This window comes from Podarcis liolepis, assembly GCF_965112155.1.
Source record: "Podarcis liolepis genome assembly, contig: HAP1_SCAFFOLD_8, whole genome shotgun sequence".
Lineage (NCBI taxonomy): Eukaryota > Metazoa > Chordata > Lepidosauria > Squamata > Lacertidae > Podarcis > Podarcis liolepis.
In genome coordinates, this window is record NW_028148741.1 from 786083 (window position 1) to 811190 (window position 25108).

Below are 25108 nucleotides of genomic sequence, written 5' to 3' on the forward strand. Positions count from 1 at the left end.
AAACATAACCGGCAGAAAATATTTTTTTGAAAAAATCCCTAAGCCCCGGGGTCATAATTTCAGCAAAAATCTGACTTTTGGCAATTCACTCACAAATGGTGCCAAAAGCTTGAAAATGCTCTCCTGAAAGGTTTGGCACTCGAAACAGAAGACTTTTTATCACAGGACAAGAAATCAGCTCTCAAAAACTTAACCGGCAGAAAATATTTTTTTGAAAAAATCCCAAGCCCCGGGGTCACAATTTCAGCAAAAATCTGACTTTTGGCAATTCACTCAAAAATGGTGCCAAAAGCTTGAAAATGCTCCCCTGAAAGCTTTGGCGATGGAAACAGAAGTCTTTTTATCACAGGACAAGAAATCAGCCCTCAAAAACTTAACCGGCAGAAAATATTTTTTTGAAAAAATCCCTAAGCCCCGGGGTCACAATTTCAGCAAAAATCTGACTTTTGGCAATTCACTCAGAAATGGTGCCAAAAGCTTGAAAATGCTCTCCTGAAAGGTTTGGCACTCGAAACAGAAGACTTTTTATCACAGGAAAATAAATCAGCCCTCAAAAAATTAACCGGCAGAAAATATTTTTTTGAAAATATCCCTGAGCCCCGGGGTCACAATTTCAGCAAAAATCTGACTTTTGGCAATTCACTCAAAAATGGTTCCAAAAGCGTGAAAATGCTCCCCTGAAAGCTTTGGCGATGGAAACGGAAGTCTTTTTATCACAGGACAAGAAATCAGCCCTCAAAAACTTAACCAGCAGAAAATATTTTTTTGAAAAAATCCCTAAGCCCCGGGGTCACAATTTCAGCAAAAATCTGACTTTTGGCAATTCACTCAAATATGGTGCCAAAAGCCTGAAAATGCTCTCCTGAAAGGTTTGGCACTCGAAACAGAAGGCTTTTTATCACAGGACAAGAAATCAGCCCTCAAAAACGTAACCGACAGAAAATATTTTTTTGAAAAAATCCCTAAGCCCCGGGGTCACAATTTCAGCAAAAATCTGACTTTTGGCAATTCACTCAGAAATGGTGCCAAAAGCTTGAAAATGCTCTCCTGAAAGGTTTGGCACTCGAAACAGAAGGCTTTTCATCACAGGACAAGAAATCAGCCCTCAAAAACTTAACCGGCAGAAAATATTTTTTTGAACAATTTCAGCAAAAATCTGACTTTTGGCAATTCACTCAAAAATGGTGCCAAAAGCCTGAAAATGCTCTCCTGAAAGGTTTGGCACTCGAAACAGAAGGCTTTTTATCACAGGACAAGAAATCAGCCCTCAAAAACTTAACCGGCAGAAAATATTTTTTTGAAAAAATCCCTAAGCCCCGGGGTCACAATTTCAGCAAAAATCTGACTTTTGGCAATTCACTCAAAAATGGTGCCAAAAGCTTGAAAATGCTCCCCTGAAAGCTTTGGCGATGGAAACAGAAGTCTTTTTATCACAGGACAAGAAATCAGCCCTCAAAAACTTAACCGGCAGAAAATATTTTTTTGAAAAAATCCCTAAGCCCCGGGGTCACAATTTCAGCAAAAATCTGACTTTTGGCAATTCACTCACAAATGGTGCCAAAAGCTTGAAAATGCTCCCCTGAAAGCTTTGGCGATGGAAACAGAAGTCTTTTTATCACAGGACAAGAAATCAGCTCTCAAAAACTTAACCGGCAGAAAATATTTTTTTGAAAAAATCCCTAAGCCCCGGGGTCACAATTTCAGCAAAAATCTGACTTTTGGCAATTCACTCACAAATGGTGCCAAAAGCTTGAAAATGCTCCCCTGAAAGCTTTGGCGATGGAAACAGAAGACTTTTTATCACAGGACAAGAAATCAGCCCTCAAAAACTTAACCGGCAGAAAATATTTTTTTGAAAAAATCCCAAAGCCCCGGGGTCACAATTTCAGCAAAAATCTGACTTTTGGCAATTCACTCAAAAATGGTGCCAAAAGCCTGAAAATGCTCTCCTGAAAGGTTTGGCACTCGAAACAGAAGGCTTTTTATCACAGGACAAGAAATCAGCCCTCAAAAACGTAACCGGCAGAAAATAATTTTTTGAAAAAATCCCTAAGCCCCGGGGTCACAATTTCAGCAAAAATCTGACTTTTGGCAATTCACTCAGAAATGGTGCCAAAAGCTTGAAAATGCTCTCCTGAAAGGTTTGGCACTCGAAACAGAAGGCTTTTCATCACAGGACAAGAAATCAGCCCTCAAAAACTTAACCGGCAGAAAATATTTTTTTGAAAAAATCCCTAAGCCCCGGGGTCACAATTTCAGCAAAAATCTGACTTTTGGCAATTCACTCAAAAATGGTGCCAAAAGCTTGAAAATGCTCCCCTGAAAGCTTTGGCGATGGAAACAGAAGTCTCTTTATCACAGGACAAGAAATCAGCCCTCAAAAACTTAACCGGCAGAAAATATTTTTTTGAACAATTTCAGCAAAAATCTGACTTTTGGCAATTCACTCAAAAATGGTGCCAAAAGCCTGAAAATGCTCTCCTGAAAGGTTTGGCACTCGAAACAGAAGGCTTTTTATCACAGGACAAGAAATCAGCCCTCAAAAACTTAACCGGCAGAAAATATTTTTTTGAAAAAATCCCTAAGCCTTCTGTTTCGAGTGCCAGTCACAATTTCAGCAAAAATCTGACTTTTGGCAATTCACTCACAAATGGTGCCAAAAGCTTGAAAATGCTCCCCTGAAAGCTTTGGCGATGGAAACAGAAGTCTTTTTATCACAGGACAAGAAATCAGCTCTCAAAAACTTAACCGGCAGAAAATATTTTTTTGAAAAAATCCCTAAGCCCCGGGGTCACAATTTCAGGAAAAATCTGACTTTTGGCAATTCACTCAAAAATGGTGCCAAAAGCTTGAAAATGCTCCCCTGAAAGCTTTGGCGATGGAAACAGAAGACTTTTTATCACAGGACAAGAAATCAGCCCTCAAAAACTTAACCGGCAGAAAATATTTTTTTGAAAAAATCCCTAAGCCCCGGGGTCACAATTTCAGCAAAAATCTGACTTTTGGCAATTCACTCAAAAATGGTGCCAAAAGCCTGAAAATGCTCTCCTGAAAGGTTTGGCACTCGAAACAGAAGGCTTTTTATCACAGGACAAGAAATCAGCCCTCAAAAACGTAACCGGCAGAAAATATTTTTTTGAAAAAATCCCTAAGCCCCGGGGTCACAATTTCAGCAAAAATCTGACTTTTGGCAATTCACTCAGAAATGGTGCCAAAAGCTTGAAAATGCTCTCCTGAAAGGTTTGGCACTCGAAACAGAAGGCTTTTCATCACAGGACAAGAAATCAGCCCTCAAAAACTTAACCGGCAGAAAATATTTTTTTGAAAAAATCCCTAAGCCCCGGGGTCACAATTTCAGCAAAAATCTGACTTTTGGCAATTCACTCAAAAATGGTGCCAAAAGCTTGAAAATGCTCCCCTGAAAGCTTTGGCGATGGAAACAGAAGTCTCTTTATCACAGGACAAGAAATCAGCCCTCAAAAACTTAACCGGCAGAAAATATTTTTTTGAACAATTTCAGCAAAAATCTGACTTTTGGCAATTCACTCAAAAATGGTGCCAAAAGCCTGAAAATGCTCTCCTGAAAGGTTTGGCACTCGAAACAGAAGGCTTTTTATCACAGGACAAGAAATCAGCCCTCAAAAACTTAACCGGCAGAAAATATTTTTTTGAAAAAATCCCTAAGCCCCGGGGTCACAATTTCAGCAAAAATCTGACTTTTGGCAATTCACTCAAAAGTGGTGCCAAAAGCTTGAAAATGCTCTCCTGAAAGGTTTGGCACTCGAAACAGAAGCCTTTTTATCACAGGACAAGAAATCAGCCCTCAAAAACTTAACCGGCAGAAAATATTTTTTTGAAAAAATCCCTAAGCCCCGGGGTCACAATTTCAGCAAAAATCTGACTTTTGGCAATTCACTCAAAAATGGTGCCAAAAGCTTGAAAATGCTCCCCTGAAAGCTTTGGCGATGGAAACAGAAGTCTCTTTATCACAGGACAAGAAATCAGCCCTCAAAAACTTAACCGGCAGAAAATATTTTTTTAAACAATTTCAGCAAAAATCTGACTTTTGGCAATTCACTCAAAAATGGTGCCAAAAGCCTGAAAATGCTCTCCTGAAAGGTTTGGCACTCGAAACAGAAGGCTTTTTATCACAGGAGAAGAAATCAGCCCTCAAAAACTTAACCGGCAGAAAATATTTTTTAGAAAAAATCCCTAAGCCCCGGGGTCACAATTTCAGCAAAAATCTGACTTTTGGCAATTCACTCAAAAGTGGTGCCAAAAGCTTGAAAATGCTCTCCTGAAAGGTTTGGCACTCGAAACAGAAGCCTTTTTATCACAGGACAAGAAATCAGCCCTCAAAAACTTAACCGGCAGAAAATATTTTTTTGAAAAAATCCCTAAGCCCCGGGGTCACAATTTCAGCAAAAATCTGACTTTTGGCAATTCACTCAAAAATGGTGCCAAAAGCTTGAAAATGCTCTCCTGAAAGGTTTGGCACTCGAAACAGAAGGCTTTTTATCACAGGACAAGAAATCAGCCCTCAAAAACTTAACCGGCAGAAAATATTTTTTTGAAAAAATCCCTAAGCCCCGGGGTCACAATTTCAGCAAAAATCTGACTTTTGGCAATTCACTCAAAAATGGTGCCAAAAGCTTGAAAATGCTCTCCTGAAAGGTTTGGCACTCGAAACAGAAGGCTTTCTATCACAGGACAAGAAATCAGCCCTCAAAAACTTAACCGGCAGAAAATATTTTTTTGAAAAAATCCCTAAGCCCCGGGGTCACAATTTCAGCAAAAATCTGACTTTTGGCAATTCACTCAAAAATGGTGCCAAAAGCGTGAAAATGCTCCCCTGAAAGCTTTGGCGATGGAAACAGAAGGCTTTTTATCACAGGACAAGAAATCAGCCCTCAAAAACGTAACCGGCAGAAAATATTTTTTTGAAAAAATCCCTAAGCCCCGGAGTCACAATTTCAGCAAAAATCTGACTTTTGACAATTCACTCAAAAATGGTGCCAAAAGCCTGAAAATGCTCTCCTGAAAGGTTTGGCACTCGAAACAGAAGGCTTTTTATCACAGGACAAGAAATCAGCCCTCAAAAACTTAACCGGCAGAAAATATTTTTTTGAAAAAATCCCTAAGCCCCGGGGTCACAATTTCAGCAAAAATCTGACTTTTGGCAATTCACTCAAAAATGGTGCCAAAAGCTTGAAAATGCTCCCCTGAAAGCTTTGGCGATGGAAACAGAAGTCTCTTTATCACAGGACAAGAAATCAGCCCTCAAAAACTTAACCGGCAGAAAATATTTTTTTGAACAATTTCAGCAAAAATCTGACTTTTGGCAATTCACTCAAAAATGGTGCCAAAAGCCTGAAAATGCTCTCCTGAAAGGTTTGGCACTCGAAACAGAAGGCTTTTTATCACAGGACAAGAAATCAGCCCTCAAAAACTTAACCGGCAGAAAATATTTTCTTGAAAAAATCCCTAAGCCCCGGGGTCACAATTTCAGCAAAAATCTGACTTTTTGGTAATTCACTCAAAAATGGTGCCAAAAGCTTGAAAATGCTCCCCTGAAAGCTTTGGCGATGGAAACAGAAGTCTTTTTATCACAGGACAAGAAATCAGCCCTCAAAAACGTAACCGGCAGAAAATATTTTTTTGAAAAAATCCCTAAGCCCCGGGGTCACAATTTCAGCAAAAATCTGACTTTTGGCAATTCACTCAAAAATGCTGCCAAAAGCCTGAAAATGCTCTCCTGAAAGGTTTGGCACTCGAAACAGAAGGCTTTTTATCACAGGACAAGAAATCAGCCCTCAAAAACTTAACCGGCAGAAAATATTTTTTTGAAAAAATCCCTAAGCCCCGGGGTCACAATTTCAGCAAAAATCTAACTTTTGGCTATTCACTCAAAAATGCTGCCAAAAGCCTGAAAATGCTCTCCTCAAAGGTTTGGAACTCGAAACAGAAGGCTTTTTATCACAGGACAAGAAATCAGCCCTCAAAAACTTAACAGGCAGAAAATATTTTTTTGAAAAAATCCCTAAGCCCCGGGGTCACAATTTCAGCAAAAATCTGACTTTTGGCAATTCACTCAAAAATGGTGCCAAAAGCCTGAAAATGCTCTCCTGAAAGGTTTGGCACTCGAAACAGAAGGCTTTTTATCACAGGACAAGAAATCAGCCCTCAAAAACGTAACCGGCAGAAAATATTTTTTTGAAAAAATCCCTAAGCCCCGGGGTCACAATTTCAGCAAAAATCTGACTTTTGGCAATTCACTCAAAAATGGTGCCAAAAGCTTGAAAATTCTCTCCTGAAAGGTTTGGCACTCGAAACAGAAGGCTTTTTATCACAGGACAAGAAATCAGCCCTCAAAAACGTAACCGGCAGAAAATATTTTTTTGAAAAAATCCCTAAGCCCCGGGGTCACAATTTCAGCAAAAATCTGACTTTTGGCAATTCACTCAAAAATGGTGCCAAAAGCGTGAAAATGCTCCCCTGAAAGCTTTGGCGATGGAAACAGAAGGCTTTTTATTACAGGACAAGAAATCAGCCCTCAAAAACGTAACCGGTAGAAAATATTTTTTTGAAAAAATCCCTAAGCCCCGGAGTCACAATTTCAGCAAAAATCTGACTTTTGGCAATTCACTCAAAAATGGTGCCAAAAGCCTGAAAATGCTCTCCTGAAAGGTTTGGCACTCGAAACAGAAGGCTTTTTATCACAGGACAAGAAATCAGCCCTCAAAAACTTAACCGGCAGAAAATATTTTTTTGAAAAAATCCCTAAGCCCCGGGGTCACAATTTCAGCAAAAATCTGACTTTTGGCAATTCACTCAAAAATGTTGCCAAAAGCGTGAAAATGCTCCCCTGAAAGCTTTGGCGATGGAAACAGAAGGCTTTTTATCACAGGACAAGAAATCAGCCCTCAAAAACGTAACCGGCAGAAAATATTTTTTTGAAAAAATCCCTAAGCCCCGGAGTCACAATTTCAGCAAAAATCTGACTTTTGGCAATTCACTCAAAAATGGTGCCAAAAGCTTGAAAATGCTCCCCTGAAAGCTTTGGCGATGGAAACAGAAGGCTTTTTATCACAGGACAAGAAATCAGCCCTCAAAAACGTAACCGGCAGAAAATATTTTTTTGAAAAAATCCCTAAGCCCCGGGGTCACAATTTCAGCAAAAATCTGACTTTTGGCAATTCACTCAAAAATGGTGCCAAAAGCGTGAAAATGCTCCCCTGAAAGCTTTGGCGATGGAAACAGAAGGCTTTTTATCACAGGACAAGAAATCAGCCCTCAAAAACGTAACCGGTAGAAAATATTTTTTTGAAAAAATCCCTAAGCCCCGGAGTCACAATTTCAGCAAAAATCTGACTTTTGACAATTCACTCAAAAATGGTGCCAAAAGCCTGAAAATGCTCTCCTGAAAGGTTTGGCACTCGAAACAGAAGGCTTTTTATCACAGGACAAGAAATCAGCCCTCAAAAACTTAACCGGCAGAAAATATTTTTTTGAAAAAATCCCTAAGCCCCGGGGTCACAATTTCAGCAAAAATCTGACTTTTGGCAATTCACTCAAAAATGTTGCCAAAAGCGTGAAAATGCTCCCCTGAAAGCTTTGGCGATGGAAACAGAAGGCTTTTTATCACAGGACAAGAAATCAGCCCTCAAAAACGTAACCGGCAGAAAATATTTTTTTGAAAAAATCCCTAAGCCCCGGAGTCACAATTTCAGCAAAAATCTGACTTTTGGCAATTCACTCAAAAATGGTGCCAAAAGCTTGAAAATGCTCCCCTGAAAGCTTTGGCGATGGAAACAGAAGGCTTTTTATCACAGGACAAGAAATCAGCCCTCAAAAACGTAACCGGCAGAAAATATTTTTTTGAAAAAATCCCTAAGCCCCGGGGTCACAATTTCAGCAAAAATCTGACTTTTGGCAATTCACTCAAAAATGGTGCCAAAAGCCTGAAAATGCTCTCCTGAAAGGTTTGGCACTCAAAACAGAAGGCTTTTTATCACAGGACAAGAAATCAGCCCTCAAAAACGTCACCGGCAGAAAATATTTTTTTGAAAAAATCCCTAAGCCCCGGGGTCACAATTTCAGCAAAAATATGACTTTTGGCAATTCACTCAAAAATGGTGCCAAAAGCTTGAAAATGCTCTCCTGAAAGGTTTGGCACTCGAAACAGAAGGCTTTTTATCGCAGGACAAGAAATCAGCCCTCAAAAACTTAACCGGCAGAAAATATTTTTTTGAACAATTTCAGCAAAAATCTGACTTTTCGCAATTCACTCAAAAATGGTGCCAAAAGCTTGAAAATGCTCCCCTGAAAGCTTTGGCACTCGAAACAGAAGGCTTTTTATCACAGGTCAAGAAATCAGCCCTCAAAAACTTAACCAGCAGAAAATATTTTTTTGAAAAAATCCCTAAGCCCCGGGATCACAATTTCAGCAAAAATCTGACTTTTGGCAATTCACTCAAAAATGGTGCCAAAAGCCTGAAAATGCTCTCCTGAAAGGTTTGGCACTCGAAACAGAAGGCTTTTTATCACAGGACAAGAAATCAGCCCTCAAAAACTTAACCGGCAGAAAATATTTTTTTGAAAAAATCCCTAAGCCCCGGGGTCACAATTTCAGCAAAAATCTGACTTTTGGCAATTCACTCAAAAATGGTGCCAAAAGCTTGAAAATGCTCTCCTGAAAGGTTTGGCACTCGAAACAGAAGGCTTTTTATCACAGGACAAGAAATCAGCCCTCAAAAACTTAACCGGCAGAAAATATTTTTTTGAAAAACTCCCTAAGCCCCGGGGTCACAATTTCAGCAAAAATCTGACTTTTGGCAATTCACTCAAAAATGGTGCCAAAAGTTTGAAAATGCTCCCCTGAAAGCTTTGGCGATGGAAACAGAAGTCTTTTTATCACAGGACAAGAAAACAGCCCTCAAAAACTTAACCGGCAGAAAATATTTTTTTGAACAATTTCAGCAAAAATCTGACTTTTGGCAATTCACTCAAAAATGGTGCCAAAAGCCTGAAAATGCTCTCCTGAAAGGTTTGGCACTCGAAACAGAAGTCTTTTTATCACAGGACAAGAAATCAGCCCTCAAAAACTTAACCAGCAGAAAATATTTTTTTGAAAAAATCCCTAAGCCCCGGGGTCACAATTTCAGCAAAAATCTGACTTTTGGCAATTCACTCAAAAATGGTGCCAAAAGCCTGAAAATGCTCTCCTGAAAGGTTTGGCACTCGAAACAGAATGCTTTTTATCACAGGACAAGAAATCAGCCCTCAAAAACTTAACCGGCAGAAAATATTTTTTTGAAAAAATCCCTAAGCCCCGGGGTCACAATTTCAGCAAAAATCTGACTTTTGGCAATTCACTCAAAAATGGTGCCAAAAGCCTGAAAATGCTCTCCTGAAAGGTTTGGCACTCGAAACAGAAGGCCTTTTATCGCAGGACAAGAAATCAGCCCTCAAAAACTTAACCGGCAGAAAATATTTTTTTGAACAATTTCAGCAAAAATCTGACTTTTGGCAATTCACTCAAAAATGGTGCCAAAAGCCTGAAAATGCTCTCCTGAAAGGTTTGGCACTCGAAACAGAAGGCTTTTTATCACAGGACAAGAAATCAGCCCTCAAAAACTTAACCGGCAGAAAATATTTTTTTGAAAAAATCCCTAAGCCCCGGGGTCACAATTTCAGCAAAAATCTGACTTTTGGCAATTCACTCAAAAATGGTGCCAAAAGCTTGAAAATGCTCCCCTGAAAGCTTTGGCGATGGAAACAAAAGTCTTTTTATCACAGGACAAGAAAACAGCCCTCAAAAACTTAACCGGCAGAAAATATTTTTTTGAACAATTTCAGCAAAAATCTGACTTTTGGCAATTCACTCAAAAATGGTGCCAAAAGCTTGAAAATGCTCTCCTGAAAGGTTTGGCACTCGAAAAAGAAGCCTTTTTATCACAGGACAAGAAATCAGCCCTCAAAAACTTAACCGGCAGAAAATATTTTTTTGAAAAAATCCCTAAGCCCCGGGGTCACAATTTCAGCAAAAATCTGACTTTTGGCAATTCACTCAAAAATGGTGCCAAAAGCATGAAAATGCTCCCCTGAAAGCTTTGGCGATGGAAACAGAAGTCTTTTTATCACAGGACAAGAAATTAGCCCTCAAAAACTTAACCGGCAGAAAATATTTTTTTGAAAAAATCCCTAAGCCCCGGGGTCACAATTTCAGCAAAAATCTGACTTTTGGCAATTCACTCAAAAATGGTGCCAAAAGCCTGAAAATGCTCTCCTGAAAGGTTTGGCACTCGAAACAGAAGGCTTTTTATCACAGGTCAAGAAATCAGCCCTCAAAAACTTAACCAGCAGAAAATATTTTTTTGAAAAAATCCCTAAGCCCCGGGATCACAATTTCAGCAAAAATCTGACTTTTGGCAATTCACTCAAAAATGGTGCCAAAAGCCTGAAAATGCTCTCCTGAAAGGTTTGGCACTCGAAACAGAAGGCTTTTTATCACAGGACAAGAAATCAGCCCTCAAAAACTTAACCGGCAGAAAATATTTTTTTGAAAAAATCCCTAAGCCCCGGGGTCACAATTTCAGCAAAAATCTGACTTTTGGCAATTCACTCAAAAATGGTGCCAAAAGCTTGAAAATGCTCTCCTGAAAGGTTTGGCACTCGAAACAGAAGGCTTTTTATCACAGGACAAGAAATCAGCCCTCAAAAACTTAACCGGCAGAAAATATTTTTTTGAAAAAATCCCTAAGCCCCGGGGTCACAATTTCAGCAAAAATCTGACTTTTGGCAATTCACTCAAAAATGGTGCCAAAAGCTTGAAAATGCTCCCCTGAAAGCTTTGGCGATGGAAACAGAAGTCTTTTTATCACAGGACAAGAAAACAGCCCTCAAAAACTTAACCGGCAGAAAATATTTTTTTGAACAATTTCAGCAAAAATCTGACTTTTGGCAATTCACTCAAAAATGGTGCCAAAAGCCTGAAAATGCTCTCCTGAAAGGTTTGGCACTCGAAACAGAAGTCTTTTTATCACAGGACAAGAAATCAGCCCTCAAAAACTTAACCAGCAGAAAATATTTTTTTGAAAAAATCCCTAAGCCCCGGGGTCAAAATTTCAGCAAAAATCTGACTTTTGGCAATTCACTCAAAAATGGTGCCAAAAGCCTGAAAATGCTCTCCTGAAAGGTTTGGCACTCGAAACAGAAGGCTTTTTATCACAGGACAAGAAATCAGCCCTCAAAAACTTAACCGGCAGAAAATATTTTTTTGAAAAAATCCCTAAGCCCCGGGGTCACAATTTCAGCAAAAATCTGACTTTTGGCAATTCACTCAAAAATGGTGCCAAAAGCTTGAAAATGCTCTCCTGAAAGGTTTGGCACTCGAAACAGAAGGCTTTTTATCACAGGACAAGAAATCAGCCCTCAAAAACTTAACCGGCAGAAAATATTTTTTTGAAAAAATCCCTAAGCCCCGGGGTCACAATTTCAGCAAAAATCTGACTTTTGGCAATTCACTCAAAAATGGTGCCAAAAGCTTGAAAATGCTCCCCTGAAAGCTTTGGCGATGGAAACAGAAGTCTCTTTATCACAGGACAAGAAATCAGCCCTCAAAAACTTAACCGGCAGAAAATATTTTTTTGAACAATTTCAGCAAAAATCTGACTTTTGGCAATTCACTCAAAAATGGTGCCAAAAGCCTGAAAATGCTCTCCTGAAAGGTTTGGCACTCGAAAAAGAAGCCTTTTTATCACAGGACAAGAAATCAGCCCTCAAAAACTTAACCGGCAGAAAATATTTTTTTGAAAAAATCCCTAAGCCCCGGGGTCACAATTTCAGCAAAAATCTGAGTTTTGGCAATTCACTCAAAAATGGTGCCAAAAGCTTGAAAATGCTCCCCTGAAAGCTTTGGCGGTGGAAACAGAAGTCTTTTTATCACAGGACAAGAAATCAGCCCTCAAAAACTTAACCGGCAGAAAATATTTTTTTGAAAAAATCCCTAAGCCCCGGGGTCACAATTTCAGCAAAAATCTGACTTTTGGCAATTCACTCAAAAATGGTGCCAAAAGCTTGAAAATGCTCCCCTGAAAGCTTTGGCGATGGAAACAGAAGTCTTTTTATCACAGGACAAGAAATCAGCCCTCAAAAACTTAACCGGCAGAAAATATTTTTTTGAAAAAATCCCTAAGCCCCGGGGTCACAATTTCAGCAAAAATCTGACTTTTGGCAATTCACTCAAAAATGGTGCCAAAAGCCTGAAAATGCTCTCCTGAAAGGTTTGGCACTCGAAACAGAAGGCTTTTTATCACAGGACAAGAAATCAGCCCTCACAAACTTAACTGGCAGAAAATATTTTTTTGAAAAAATCCCTAAGCCCCGGGGTCACAATTTCAGCAAAAATCTGACTTTTGGCAATTCACTCAAAAATGGTGCCAAAAGCTTGAAAATGCTCCCCTGAAAGCTTTGGCGATGGAAACAGAAGTCTTTTTATCACAGGACAAGAAAACAGCCCTCAAAAACTTAACCGGCAGAAAATATTTTTTTGAACAATTTCAGCAAAAATCTGACTTTTGGCAATTCACTCAAAAATGGTGCCAAAAGCCTGAAAATGCTCTCCTGAAAGGTTTGGCACTCGAAACAGAAGTCTTTTTATCACAGGACAAGAAATCAGCCCTCAAAAACGTAACCAGCAGAAAATATTTTTTTGAAAAAATCCCTAAGCCCCGGGGTCACAATTTCAGCAAAAATCTGACTTTTGGCAATTCACTCAAAAATGGTGCCAAAAGCTTGAAAATGCTCCCCTGAAAGCTTTGGCGATGGAAACAGAAGTCTTTTTATCACAGGACAAGAAATCAGCCCTCAAAAACTTAACCGGCAGAAAATATTTTTTTGAAAAAATCCCTAAGCCCCGGGGTCACAATTTCAGCAAAAATCTGACTTTTGGCAATTCACTCAAAAATGGTGCCAAAAGCCTGAAAATGCTCTCCTGAAAGGTTTGGCACTCGAAACAGAAGGCTTTTTATCACAGGACAAGAAATCAGCCCTCAAAAACTTAACTGGCAGAAAATATTTTTTTGAAAAAATCCCTAAGCCCCGGGGTCACAATTTCAGCAAAAATCTGACTTTTGGCAATTCACTCAAAAATGGTGCCAAAAGCTTGAAAATGCTCCCCTGAAAGCTTTGGCGATGGAAACAGAAGTCTTTTTATCACAGGACAAGAAAACAGCCCTCAAAAACTTAACCGGCAGAAAATATTTTTTTGAACAATTTCAGCAAAAATCTGACTTTTCGCAATTCACTCAAAAATGGTGCCAAAAGCCTGAAAATGCTCTCCTGAAAGGTTTGGCACTCGAAACAGAAGTCTTTTTATCACAGGACAAGAAATCAGCCCTCAAAAACTTAACCGGCAGAAAATATTTTTTTGAAAAAATCCCTAAGCCCCGGGGTCACAATTTCAGCAAAAATCTGACTTTTGGCAATTCACTCAAAAATGGTGCCAAAAGCCTGAAAATGCTCTCCTGAAAGGTTTGGCACTCGAAACAGAAGGCTTTTTATCACAGGACAAGAAATCAGCCCTCAAAAACTTAACCGGCAGAAAATATTTTTTTGAAAAAATCCCTAAGCCCCGGGGTCACAATTTCAGCAAAAATCTGACTTTTGGCAATTCACTCAAAAATGGTGCCAAAAGCTTGAAAATGCTCTCCTGAAAGGTTTGGCACTCGAAACAGAAGGCTTTTTATCACAGGACAAGAAATCAGCCCTCAAAAACTTAACCGGCAGAAAATATTTTTTTGAAAAAATCCCAAAGCCCCGGGGTCACAATTTCAGCAAAAATCTGACTTTTGGCAATTCACTCAAAAATGGTGCCAAAAGCTTGAAAATGCTCCCCTGGAAGCTTTGGCGATGGAAACAGAAGTCTTTTTATCACAGGACAAGAAAACAGCCCTCACAAACTTAACCGGTAGAAAATATTTTTTTGAACAATTTCAGCAAAAATCTGACTTTTGGCAATTCACTCAAAAATGGTGCCAAAAGCCTGAAAATGCTCTCCTGAAAGGTTTGGCACTCGAAACAGAAGTCTTTTTATCACAGGACAAGAAATCTGCCCTCAAAAACTTAACCGGCAGAAAATATTTTTTTGAAAAAATCCCTAAGCCCCGGGGTCACAATTTCAGCAAAAATCTGACTTTTGGCAATTCACTCAAAAATGGTGCCAAAAGCTTGAAAATGCTCTCCTGAAAGGTTTGGCACTAGAAACAGAAGGCTTTTTATCACAGGACAAGAAATCAGCCCTCAAAAACTTAACCGGCAGAAAATATTTTTTTGAAAAAATCCCTAAGCCCCGGGGTCACAATTTCAGCAAAAATCTGACTTTTGGCAATTCACTCAAAAATGGTGCCAAAAGCTTGAAAATGCTCCCCTGGAAGCTTTGGCGATGGAAACAGAAGTCTTTTTATCACAGGACAAGAAAACAGCCCTCAAAAACTTAACCGGCAGAAAATATTTTTTTGAAAAAATCCCTAAGCCCCGGGGTCACAATTTCAGGAAAAATCTGACTTTTGGCAATTCACTCAAAAGTGGTGCCAAAAGCTTGAAAATGCTCTCCTGAAAGGTTTGGCACTCGAAACAGAAGGCTTTTTATCACAGGACAAGAAATCAGCCCTCAAAAACTTAACTGGCAGAAAATATTTTTTTTCATAAAATCCCTAAGCCCCGGGGTCACAATTTCAGCAAAAATCTGACTTTTGGCAATTCACTCAAAAATGGTGCCAAAAGCTTGAAAATGCTGCCCTGTAAGCTTTGGCGATGGAAACAGAAGGCTTTTTATCACAGGACAAGAAATCAGCCCTCAAAAACGTAACCGGCAGAAAATATTTTTTTGAAAAAATCCCTAAGCCCCGGGGTCACAATTTCAGCAAAAATCTGACTTTTGGCAATTCACTCAAAAATGGTGCCAAAAGCCTGAAAATGCTCTCCTGAAAGGTTTGGCACTCGAAACAGAAGGCTTTTTATCACAGGACAAGAAATCAGCCCTCAAAAACTTAACCGGCAGAAAATATTTTTTTGAAAAAATCCCTAAGCCCCGGGGTCACAATTTCAGCAAAAATCTGACTTTTGGCAATTCACTCAAAAATGGTGCCAAAAGCTTGAAAATGCTCCCCTGAAAGCTTTGGCGATGGAAACAGAAGTCTTTTTATCACAGGACAAGAAATCAGCCCTCAAAAACTTAACCGGCAGAAAATATTTTTTTGAAAAAATCCCTACGCCCCGGGGTCACAATTTCAGCAAAAATCTGACTTTTGGCAATTCACTCAAAAATGGTGCCAAAAGCTTGAAAATGCTCCCCTGAAAGCTTTGGCGATGGAAACAGAAGTCTTTTTATCACAGGACAAGAAAACAGCCCTCAAAAACTTAACCGGCAGAAAATATTTTTTTGAAAAAATCCCTAAGCCCCGGGGTCACAATTTCAGCAAAAATCTGACTTTTGGCAATTCACTCAAAAGTGGTGCCAAAAGCTTGAAAATGCTGCCCTGTAAGCTTTGGCACTCGAAACAGAAGGCTTTTTATCACAGGACAAGAAATCAGCCCTCAAAAACGTAACCGGCAGAAAATATTTTTTTGAAAAAATCCCTAAGCCCCGGGGTCACAATTTCAGCAAAAATCTGACTTTTGGCAATTCACTCAAAAATGGTGCCAAAAGCCTGAAAATGCTCTCCTGAAAGGTTTGGCACTCGAAACAGAAGGCTTTTTATCACAGGACAAGAAATCAGCCCTCAAAAACTTAACCGGCAGAAAATATTTTTTTGAAAAAATCCCAAAGCCCCGGGGTCACAATTTCAGCAAAAATCTGACTTTTGGCAATTCACTCAAAAATGGTGCCAAAAGCTTGAAAATGCTCTCCTGAAAGTTTTGGCACTCGAAACAGAAGGCTTTTTATCACAGGACAAGAAATTAGCCCTCAAAAACTTAACCGGCAGAAAATATTTTTTTGAAAAAATCCCTAAGCCCCGGGGTCAAAATTTCAGCAAAAATCTGACTTTTGGCAATTCACTCAAAAATGGTGCCAAAAGCTTGAAAATGCTCCCCTGGAAGCTTTGGCGATGGAAACAGAAGTCTTTTTATCACAGGACAAGAAAACAGCCCTCAAAAACTTAACCGGCAGAAAATATTTTTTTGAACAATTTCAGCAAAAATCTGACTTTTGGCAATTCACTCAAAAATGGTGCCAAAAGCCTGAAAATGCTCTCCTGAAAGGTTTGGCACTCGAAACAGAAGTCTTTTTATCACAGGACAAGAAATCAGCCCTCAAAAACTTAACCGGCAGAAAATATTTTTTTGAAAAAATCCCTAAGCCCCGGGGTCACAATTTCAGCAAAAATCTGACTTTTGGCAATTCACTCAAAAATGGTGCCAAAAGCCTGAAAATGCTCTCCTGAAAGGTTTGGCACTCGAAACAGAAGGCTTTTTATCACAGGACAAGAAATCAGCCCTCAAAAACTTAACCGGCAGAAAATATTTTTTTGAAAAAATCCCTAAGCCCCGGGGTCACAATTTCAGCAAAAATCTGACTTTTGGCAATTCACTCAAAAATGGTGCCAAAAGCTTGAAAATGCTCCCCTGAAAGCTTTGGCGATGGAAACAGAAGTCTTTTTATCACAGGACAAGAAATCAGCCCTCAAAAACTTAACCGGCAGAAAATATTTTTTTGAAAAAATCCCTACGCCCCGGGGTCACAATTTCAGCAAAAATCTGACTTTTGGCAATTCACTCAAAAATGGTGCCAAAAGCTTGAAAATGCTCCCCTGAAAGCTTTGGCGATGGAAACAGAAGTCTTTTTATCACAGGACAAGAAATCAGCCCTCAAAAACTTAACCGGCAGAAAATATTTTTTTGAAAAAATCCCTACGCCCCGGGGTCACAATTTCAGCAAAAATCTGACTTTTGGCAATTCACTCAAAAATGGTGCCAAAAGCCTGAAAATGCTCTCCTGAAAGGTTTGGCACTCGAAACAGAAGGCTTTTTATCACAGGACAAGAAATCAGCCCTCAAAAACTTAACCGGCAGAAAATTTTTTTTTGAAAAAATCCCTACGCCCCGGGGTCACAATTTCAGCAAAAATCTGACTTTTGGCAATTCACTCAAAAGTGGTGCCAAAAGCTTGAAAATGCTCTCCTGAAAGGTTTGGCACTCGAAACAGAAGGCTTTTTATCACAGGACAAGAAATCAGCCCTCAAAAACTTAACTGGCAGAAAATATTTTTTTTCATAAAATCCCTAAGCCCCGGGGTCACAATTTCAGCAAAAATCTGACTTTTGGCAATTCACTCAAAAATGGTGCCAAAAGCTTGAAAATGCTGCCCTGCAAGCTTTGGCGATGGAAACAGAAGGCTTTTTATCACAGGACAAGAAATCAGCCCTCAAAAACGTAACCGGCAGAAAATATTTTTTTGAAAAAATCCCTAAGCCCCGGGGTCACAATTTCAGCAAAAATCTGACTTTTGGCAATTCACTCAAAAATGGTGCCAAAAGCCTGAAAATGCTCTCCTGAAAGGTTTGGCACTCGAAACAGAAGGCTTTTTATCACAGGACAAGAAATCAGCCCTCAAAAACTTAACCGGCAGAAAATATTTTTTTGAAAAAATCCCTAAGCCCCGGGGTCACAATTTCAGCAAAAATCTGACTTTTGGCAATTCACTCAAAAATGGTGCCAAAAGCTTGAAAATGCTCTCCTGAAAGGTTTGGCACTCGAAACAGAAGGCTTTTTATCACAGGACAAGAAATCAGCCCTCAAAAACTTAACCGGCAGAAAATATTTTTTTGAAAAAATCCCTAAGCCCCGGGGTCACAATTTCAGCAAAAATCTGACTTTTGGCAATTCACTCAAAAATGGTGCCAAAAGCTTGAAAATGCTCCCCTGGAAGCTTTGGCGATGGAAACAGAAGTCTTTTTATCACAGGACAAGAAAACAGCCCTCAAAAACTTAACCGGCAGAAAATATTTTTTTGAAAAAATCCCTAAGCCCCGGGGTCACAATTTCAGGAAAAATCTGACTTTTGGCAATTCACTCAAAAGTGGTGCCAAAAGCTTGAAAATGCTCTCCTGAAAGGTTTGGCACTTGAAACAGAAGGCTTTTTATCACAGGACAAGAAATCAGCCCTCAAAAACTTAACTGGCAGAAAATATTTTTTTTCATAAAATCCCTAAGCCCCGGGGTCACAATTTCAGCAAAAATCTGACTTTTGGCAATTCACTCAAAAATGGTGCCAAAAGCTTGAAAATGCTGCCCTGTAAGCTTTGGCGATGGAAACAGAAGGCTTTTTATCACAGGACAAGAAATCAGCCCTCAAAAACGTAACCGGCAGAAAATATTTTTTTGAAAAAATCCCTAAGCCCCCGGGTCACAATTTCAGCAAAAATCTGACTTTTGGCAATTCACTCAAAAATGGTGCCAAAAGCTTGAAAATGCTCTCCTGAAAGTTTTGGCACTCGAAACAGAAGGCTTTTTATCACAGGACAAGAAATTAGCCCTCAAAAACTTAACCGGCAGAAAATATTTTTTTGAAAAAATCCCAAAGCCCCGGGGTCACAATTTCAGCAAAAATCTGACTTTTGGCAATTCACTCAAAAATGGTGCCAAAAGCTTGAAAATGCTGCCCTGCAAGCTTTGGCGATGGAAACAGAAGGCTTTTTATCACAGGACAAGAAATCAGCCCTCAAAAACGTAACCGGCAGAAAATATTTTTTTGAAAAAATCCCTAAGCCCCGGGGTCACAATTTCAGCAAAAATCTGACTTTTGGCAATTCACTCAAAAATGGTGCCAAAAGCCTGAAAATGCTCTCCTGAAAGGTTTGGCACTCGAAACAGAAGGCTTTTTATCACAGGACAAGAAATCAGCCCTCAAAAACTTAACCGGCAGAAAATATTTTTTTGAAAAAATCCCTAAGCCCCGGGGTCACAATTTCAGCAAAAATCTGACTTTTGGCAATTCACTCAAAAATGGTGCCAAAAGCTTGAAAATGCTCTCCTGAAAGGTTTGGCACTCGAAACAGAAGGCTTTTTATCACAGGACAAGAAATCAGCCCTCAAAAACTTAACCGGCAGAAAATATTTTTTTGAAAAAATCCCTAAGCCCCGGGGTCACAATTTCAGCAAAAATCTGACTTTTGGCAATTCACTCAAAAATGGTGCCAAAAGCTTGAAAATGCTCCCCTGGAAGCTTTGGCGATGGAAACAGAAGTCTTTTTATCACAGGACAAGAAAACAGCCCTCAAAAACTTAACCGGCAGAAAATATTTTTTTGAAAAAATCCCTAAGCCCCGGGGTCACAATTTCAGGAAAAATCTGACTTTTGGCAATTCACTCAAAAGTGGTGCCAAAAGCTTGAAAATGCTCTCCTGAAAGGTTTGGCACTTGAAACAGAAGGCTTTTTATCACAGGACAAGAAATCAGCCCTCAAAAACTTAACTGGCAGAAAATATTTTTTTTCATAAAATCCCTAAGCCCCGGGGTCACAATTTCAGCAAAAATCTGACTTTTGGCAATTCACTCAAAAATGGTGCCAAAAGCTTGAAAATGCTCCCCTGGAAGCTTTGGCGATGGAAACAGAAGTCTTTTTATCACAGGACAAGAAAACAGCCCTCAAAAACTTAACCGGCAGAAAATATTTTTTTGAACAATTTCAGCAAAAATCTGACTTTTGGCAATTCACTCAAAAATGGTGCCAAAAGCTTGAAAATGCTGCCCTGTAAGCTTTGGCGATGGAAACAGAAGGCTTTTTATCACAGGACAAGAAATCAGCCCTCAAAAACGTAACCGGCAGAAAATATTTTTTTGAAAAAATCCCTAAGCCCCGGGGTCACAATTTCAGCAAAAATCTAACTTTTGGCAATTCACTCAAAAATGGTGCCAAAAGCCTGAAAATGCTCTCCTGAAAGGTTTGGCACTCGAAACAGAAGGCTTTTTATCACAGGACAAGAAATCAGCCCTCAAAAACTTAACCGGCAGAAAATATTTTTTTGAAAAAATCCCTAAGCCCCGGGGTCACAATTTCAGCAAAAATCTGACTTTTGGCAATTCACTCAAAAATGGTGCCAAAAGCTTGAAAATGCTCTCCTGAAAGTTTTGGCACTCGAAACAGAAGGCTTTTTATCACAGGACAAGAAATTAGCCCTCAAAAACTTAACCGGCAGAAAATATTTTTTTGAAAAAATCCCAAAGCCCCGGGGTCACAATTTCAGCAAAAATCTGACTTTTGGCAATTCACTCAAAAATGGTGCCAAAAGCTTGAAAATGCTCCCCTGGAAGCTTTGGCGATGGAAACAGAAGTCTTTTTATCACAGGACAAGAAAACAGCCCTCAAAAACTTAACCGGCAGAAAATATTTTTTTGAACAATTTCAGCAAAAATCTGACTTTTGGCAATTCACTCAAAAATGGTGCCAAAAGCCTGAAAATGCTCTCCTGAAAGGTTTGGCACTCGAAACAGAAGGCTTTTTATCACAGGACAAGAAATCAGCCCTCAAAAACTTAACCGGCAGAAAATATTTTTTTGAAAAAATCCCTAAGCCCCGGGGTCACAATTTCAGCAAAAATCTGACTTTTGGCAATTCACTCAAAAATGGTGCCAAAAGCTTGAAAATGCTCCCCTGAAAGCTTTGGCGATGGAAACAGAAGTCTTTTTATCACAGGACAAGAAATCAGCCCTCAAAAACTTAACCGGCAGAAAATATTTTTTTGAAAAAATCCCTACGCCCCGGGGTCACAATTTCAGCAAAAATCTGACTTTTGGCAATTCACTCAAAAATGGTGCCAAAAGCTTGAAAATGCTCCCCTGAAAGCTTTGGCGATGGAAACAGAAGTCTTTTTATCACAGGACAAGAAATCAGCCCTCAAAAACTGAACCGGCAGAAAATATTTTTTTGAAAAAATCCCTAAGCCCCGGGGTCACAATTTCAGCAAAAATCTCACTTTTGGCAATTCACTCAAAAATAGTGCCAAAAGCCTGAAAATGCTCTCCTGAAAGGTTTGGCACTCGAAACAGAAGGCTTTTTATCACAGGACAAGAAATCAGCCCTCAAAAACTTAACCGGCAGAAAATATTTTTTTGAAAAAATCCCTACGCCCCGGGGTCACAATTTCAGGAAAAATCTGACTTTTGGCAATTCACTCAAAAGTGGTGCCAAAAGCTTGAAAATGCTCTCCTGAAAGGTTTGGCACTCGAAACAGAAGGCTTTTTATCACAGGACAAGAAATCAGCCCTCAAAAACTTAACTGGCAGAAAATATTTTTTTTCATAAAATCCCTAAGCCCCGGGGTCACAATTTCAGCAAAAATCTGACTTTTGGCAATTCACTCAAAAATGGTGCCAAAAGCTTGAAAATGCTGCCCTGTAAGCTTTGGCGATGGAAACAGAAGGCTTTTTATCACAGGACAAGAAATCAGCCCTCAAAAACGTAACCGGCAGAAAATATTTTTTTGAAAAAATCCCTAAGCCCCGGGGTCACAATTTCAGCAAAAATCTGACTTTTGGCAGTTCACTCAAAAATGGTGCCAAAAGCCTGAAAATGCTCTCCTGAAAGGTTTGGCACTCGAAACAGAAGGCTTTTTATCACAGGACAAGAAATCAGCCCTCAAAAACTTAACCGGCAGAAAATATTTTTTTGAAAAAATCCCTAAGCCCCGGGGTCACAATTTCAGCAAAAATCTGACTTTTGGCAATTCACTCAAAAATGGTGCCAAAAGCTTGAAAATGCTCTCCTGAAAGTTTTGGCACTCGAAACAGAAGGCTTTTTATCACAGGACAAGAAATTAGCCCTCAAAAACTTAACCGGCAGAAAATATTTTTTTGAAAAAATCCCAAAGCCCCGGGGTCACAATTTCAGCAAAAATCTGACTTTTGGCAATTCACTCAAAAATGGTGCCAAAAGCTTGAAAATGCTCCCCTGGAATCTTTGGCGATGGAAACAGAAGTCTTTTTATCACAGGACAAGAAAACAGCCCTCAAAAACTTAACCGGCAGAAAATATTTTTTTGAACAATTTCAGCAAAAATCTGACTTTTGGCAATTCACTCAAAAATGGTGCCAAAAGCCTGAAAATGCTCTCCTGAAAGGTTTGGCACTCGAAACAGAAGTCTTCTTATCACAGGACAAGAAATCAGCCCTCAAAAACTTAACGGGCAGAAAATATTTTTTTGAAAAAATCCCTAAGCCCCGGGGTCACAATTTCAGCAAAAATCTGACTTTTGGCAAATCACTCAAAAATGGTGCCAAAAGCCTGAAAATGCTCTCCTGAAAGTTTTGGCACTCGAAACAGAAGGCTTTTTATCACAGGACAAGAAATTAGCCCTCAAAAACTTAACTGGCAGAAAATATTTTTTTGAAAAAATCCCAAAGCCCCGGGGTCACAATTTCAGCAAAAATCTGACTTTTGGCAATTCACTCAAAAATGGTGCCAAAAGCTTGAAAATGCTCCCCTGGAAGCTTTGGCGATGGAAACAGAAGTCTTTTTATCACAGGACAAGAAAACAGCCCTCAAAAACTTAACCGGCAGAAAATATTTTTTTGAACAATTTCAGCAAAAATCTGACTTTTGGCAATTCACTCAAAAATGGTGCCAAAAGCCTGAAAATGCTCTCCTGAAAGGTTTGGCACTCGAAACAGAAGTCTTCTTATCACAGGACAAGAAATCAGCCCTCAAAAACTTAACGGGCAGAAAATATTTTTTTGAAAAAATCCCTAAGCCCCGGGGTCACAATTTCAGCAAAAATCTGACTTTTGGCAATTCACTCAAAAATGGTGCCAAAAGCCTGAAAATGCTCTCCTGAAAGGTTTGGCACTCGAAACAGAAGGCTTTTTATCACAGGACAAGAAATCAGCCCTCAAAAACTTAACCGGCAGAAAATATTTTTTTGAAAAAATCGCTAAGCCCCGGGGTCACAATTTCAGCAAAAATCTGACTTTTGGCAATTCACTCAAAAATGGTGCCAAAAGCTTGAAAATGCTCCCCTGAAAGCTTTGGCGATGGAAACAGAAGTCTTTTTATCACAGGACAAGAAATCAGCCCTCAAAAACTTAACCGGCAGAAAATATTTTTTTGAAAAAATCCCTACGCCCCGAGGTCACAATTTCAGCAAAAATCTGACTTTTGGCAATTCACTCAAAAATGGTGCCAAAAGCTTGAAAATGCTCCCCTGAAAGCTTTGGCGATGGAAACAGAAGTCTTTTTATCACAGGACAAGAAATCAGCCCTCAAAAACTTAACCGGCAGAAAATATTTTTTTGAAAAAATCCCTAAGCCCCGGGGTCACAATTTCAGCAAAAATCTGACTTTTGGCAATTCACTCAAAAATGGTGCCAAAAGCCTGAAAATGCTCTCCTGAAAGGTTTGGCACTCGAAACAGAAGGCTTTTTATCACAGGACAAGAAATCAGCCCTCAAAAACTTAACCGGCAGAAAATATTTTTTTGAAAAAATCCCTACGCCCCGGGGTCACAATTTCAGCAAAAATCTGACTTTTGGCAATTCACTCAAAAATGGTGCCAAAAGCTTGAAAATGCTGCCCTGCAAGCTTTGGCGATGGAAACAGAAGGCTTTTTATCACAGGACAAGAAATCAGCCCTCAAAAACGTAACCGGCAGAAAATATTTTTTTGAAAAAATCCCTAAGCCCCGGGGTCACAATTTCAGCAAAAATCTGACTTTTGGCAATTCACTCAAAAATGGTGCCAAAAGCCTGAAAATGCTCTCCTGAAAGGTTTGGCACTCGAAACAGAAGGCTTTTTATCACAGGACAAGAAATCAGCCCTCAAAAACTTAACCGGCAGAAAATATTTTTTTGAAAAAATCCCAAAGCCCCGGGGTCACAATTTCAGCAAAAATCTGACTTTTGGCAATTCACTCAAAAATGGTGCCAAAAGCTTGAAAATGCTCCCCTGGAATCTTTGGCGATGGAAACAGAAGTCTTTTTATCACAGGACAAGAAAACAGCCCTCAAAAACTTAACCGGCAGAAAATATTTTTTTGAACAATTTCAGCAAAAATCTGACTTTTGGCAATTCACTCAAAAATGGTGCCAAAAGCCTGAAAATGCTCTCCTGAAAGGTTTGGCACTCGAAACAGAAGTCTTCTTATCACAGGACAAGAAATCAGCCCTCAAAAACTTAACGGGCAGAAAATATTTTTTTGAAAAAATCCCTAAGCCCCGGGGTCACAATTTCAGCAAAAATCTGACTTTTGGCAAATCACTCAAAAATGGTGCCAAAAGCCTGAAAATGCTCTCCTGAAAGTTTTGGCACTCGAAACAGAAGGCTTTTTATCACAGGACAAGAAATTAGCCCTCAAAAACTTAACTGGCAGAAAATATTTTTTTGAAAAAATCCCAAAGCCCCGGGGTCACAATTTCAGCAAAAATCTGACTTTTGGCAATTCACTCAAAAATGGTGCCAAAAGCTTGAAAATGCTCCCCTGGAAGCTTTGGCGATGGAAACAGAAGTCTTTTTATCACAGGACAAGAAAACAGCCCTCAAAAACTTAACCGGCAGAAAATATTTTTTTGAACAATTTCAGCAAAAATCTGACTTTTGGCAATTCACTCAAAAATGGTGCCAAAAGCCTGAAAATGCTCTCCTGAAAGGTTTGGCACTCGAAACAGAAGTCTTCTTATCACAGGACAAGAAATCAGCCCTCAAAAACTTAACGGGCAGAAAATATTTTTTTGAAAAAATCCCTAAGCCCCGGGGTCACAATTTCAGCAAAAATCTGACTTTTGGCAATTCACTCAAAAATGGTGCCAAAAGCCTGAAAATGCTCTCCTGAAAGGTTTGGCACTCGAAACAGAAGGCTTTTTATCACAGGACAAGAAATCAGCCCTCAAAAACTTAACCGGCAGAAAATATTTTTTTGAAAAAATCGCTAAGCCCCGGGGTCACAATTTCAGCAAAAATCTGACTTTTGGCAATTCACTCAAAAATGGTGCCAAAAGCTTGAAAATGCTCCCCTGAAAGCTTTGGCGATGGAAACAGAAGTCTTTTTATCACAGGACAAGAAATCAGCCCTCAAAAACTTAACCGGCAGAAAATATTTTTTTGAAAAAATCCCTACGC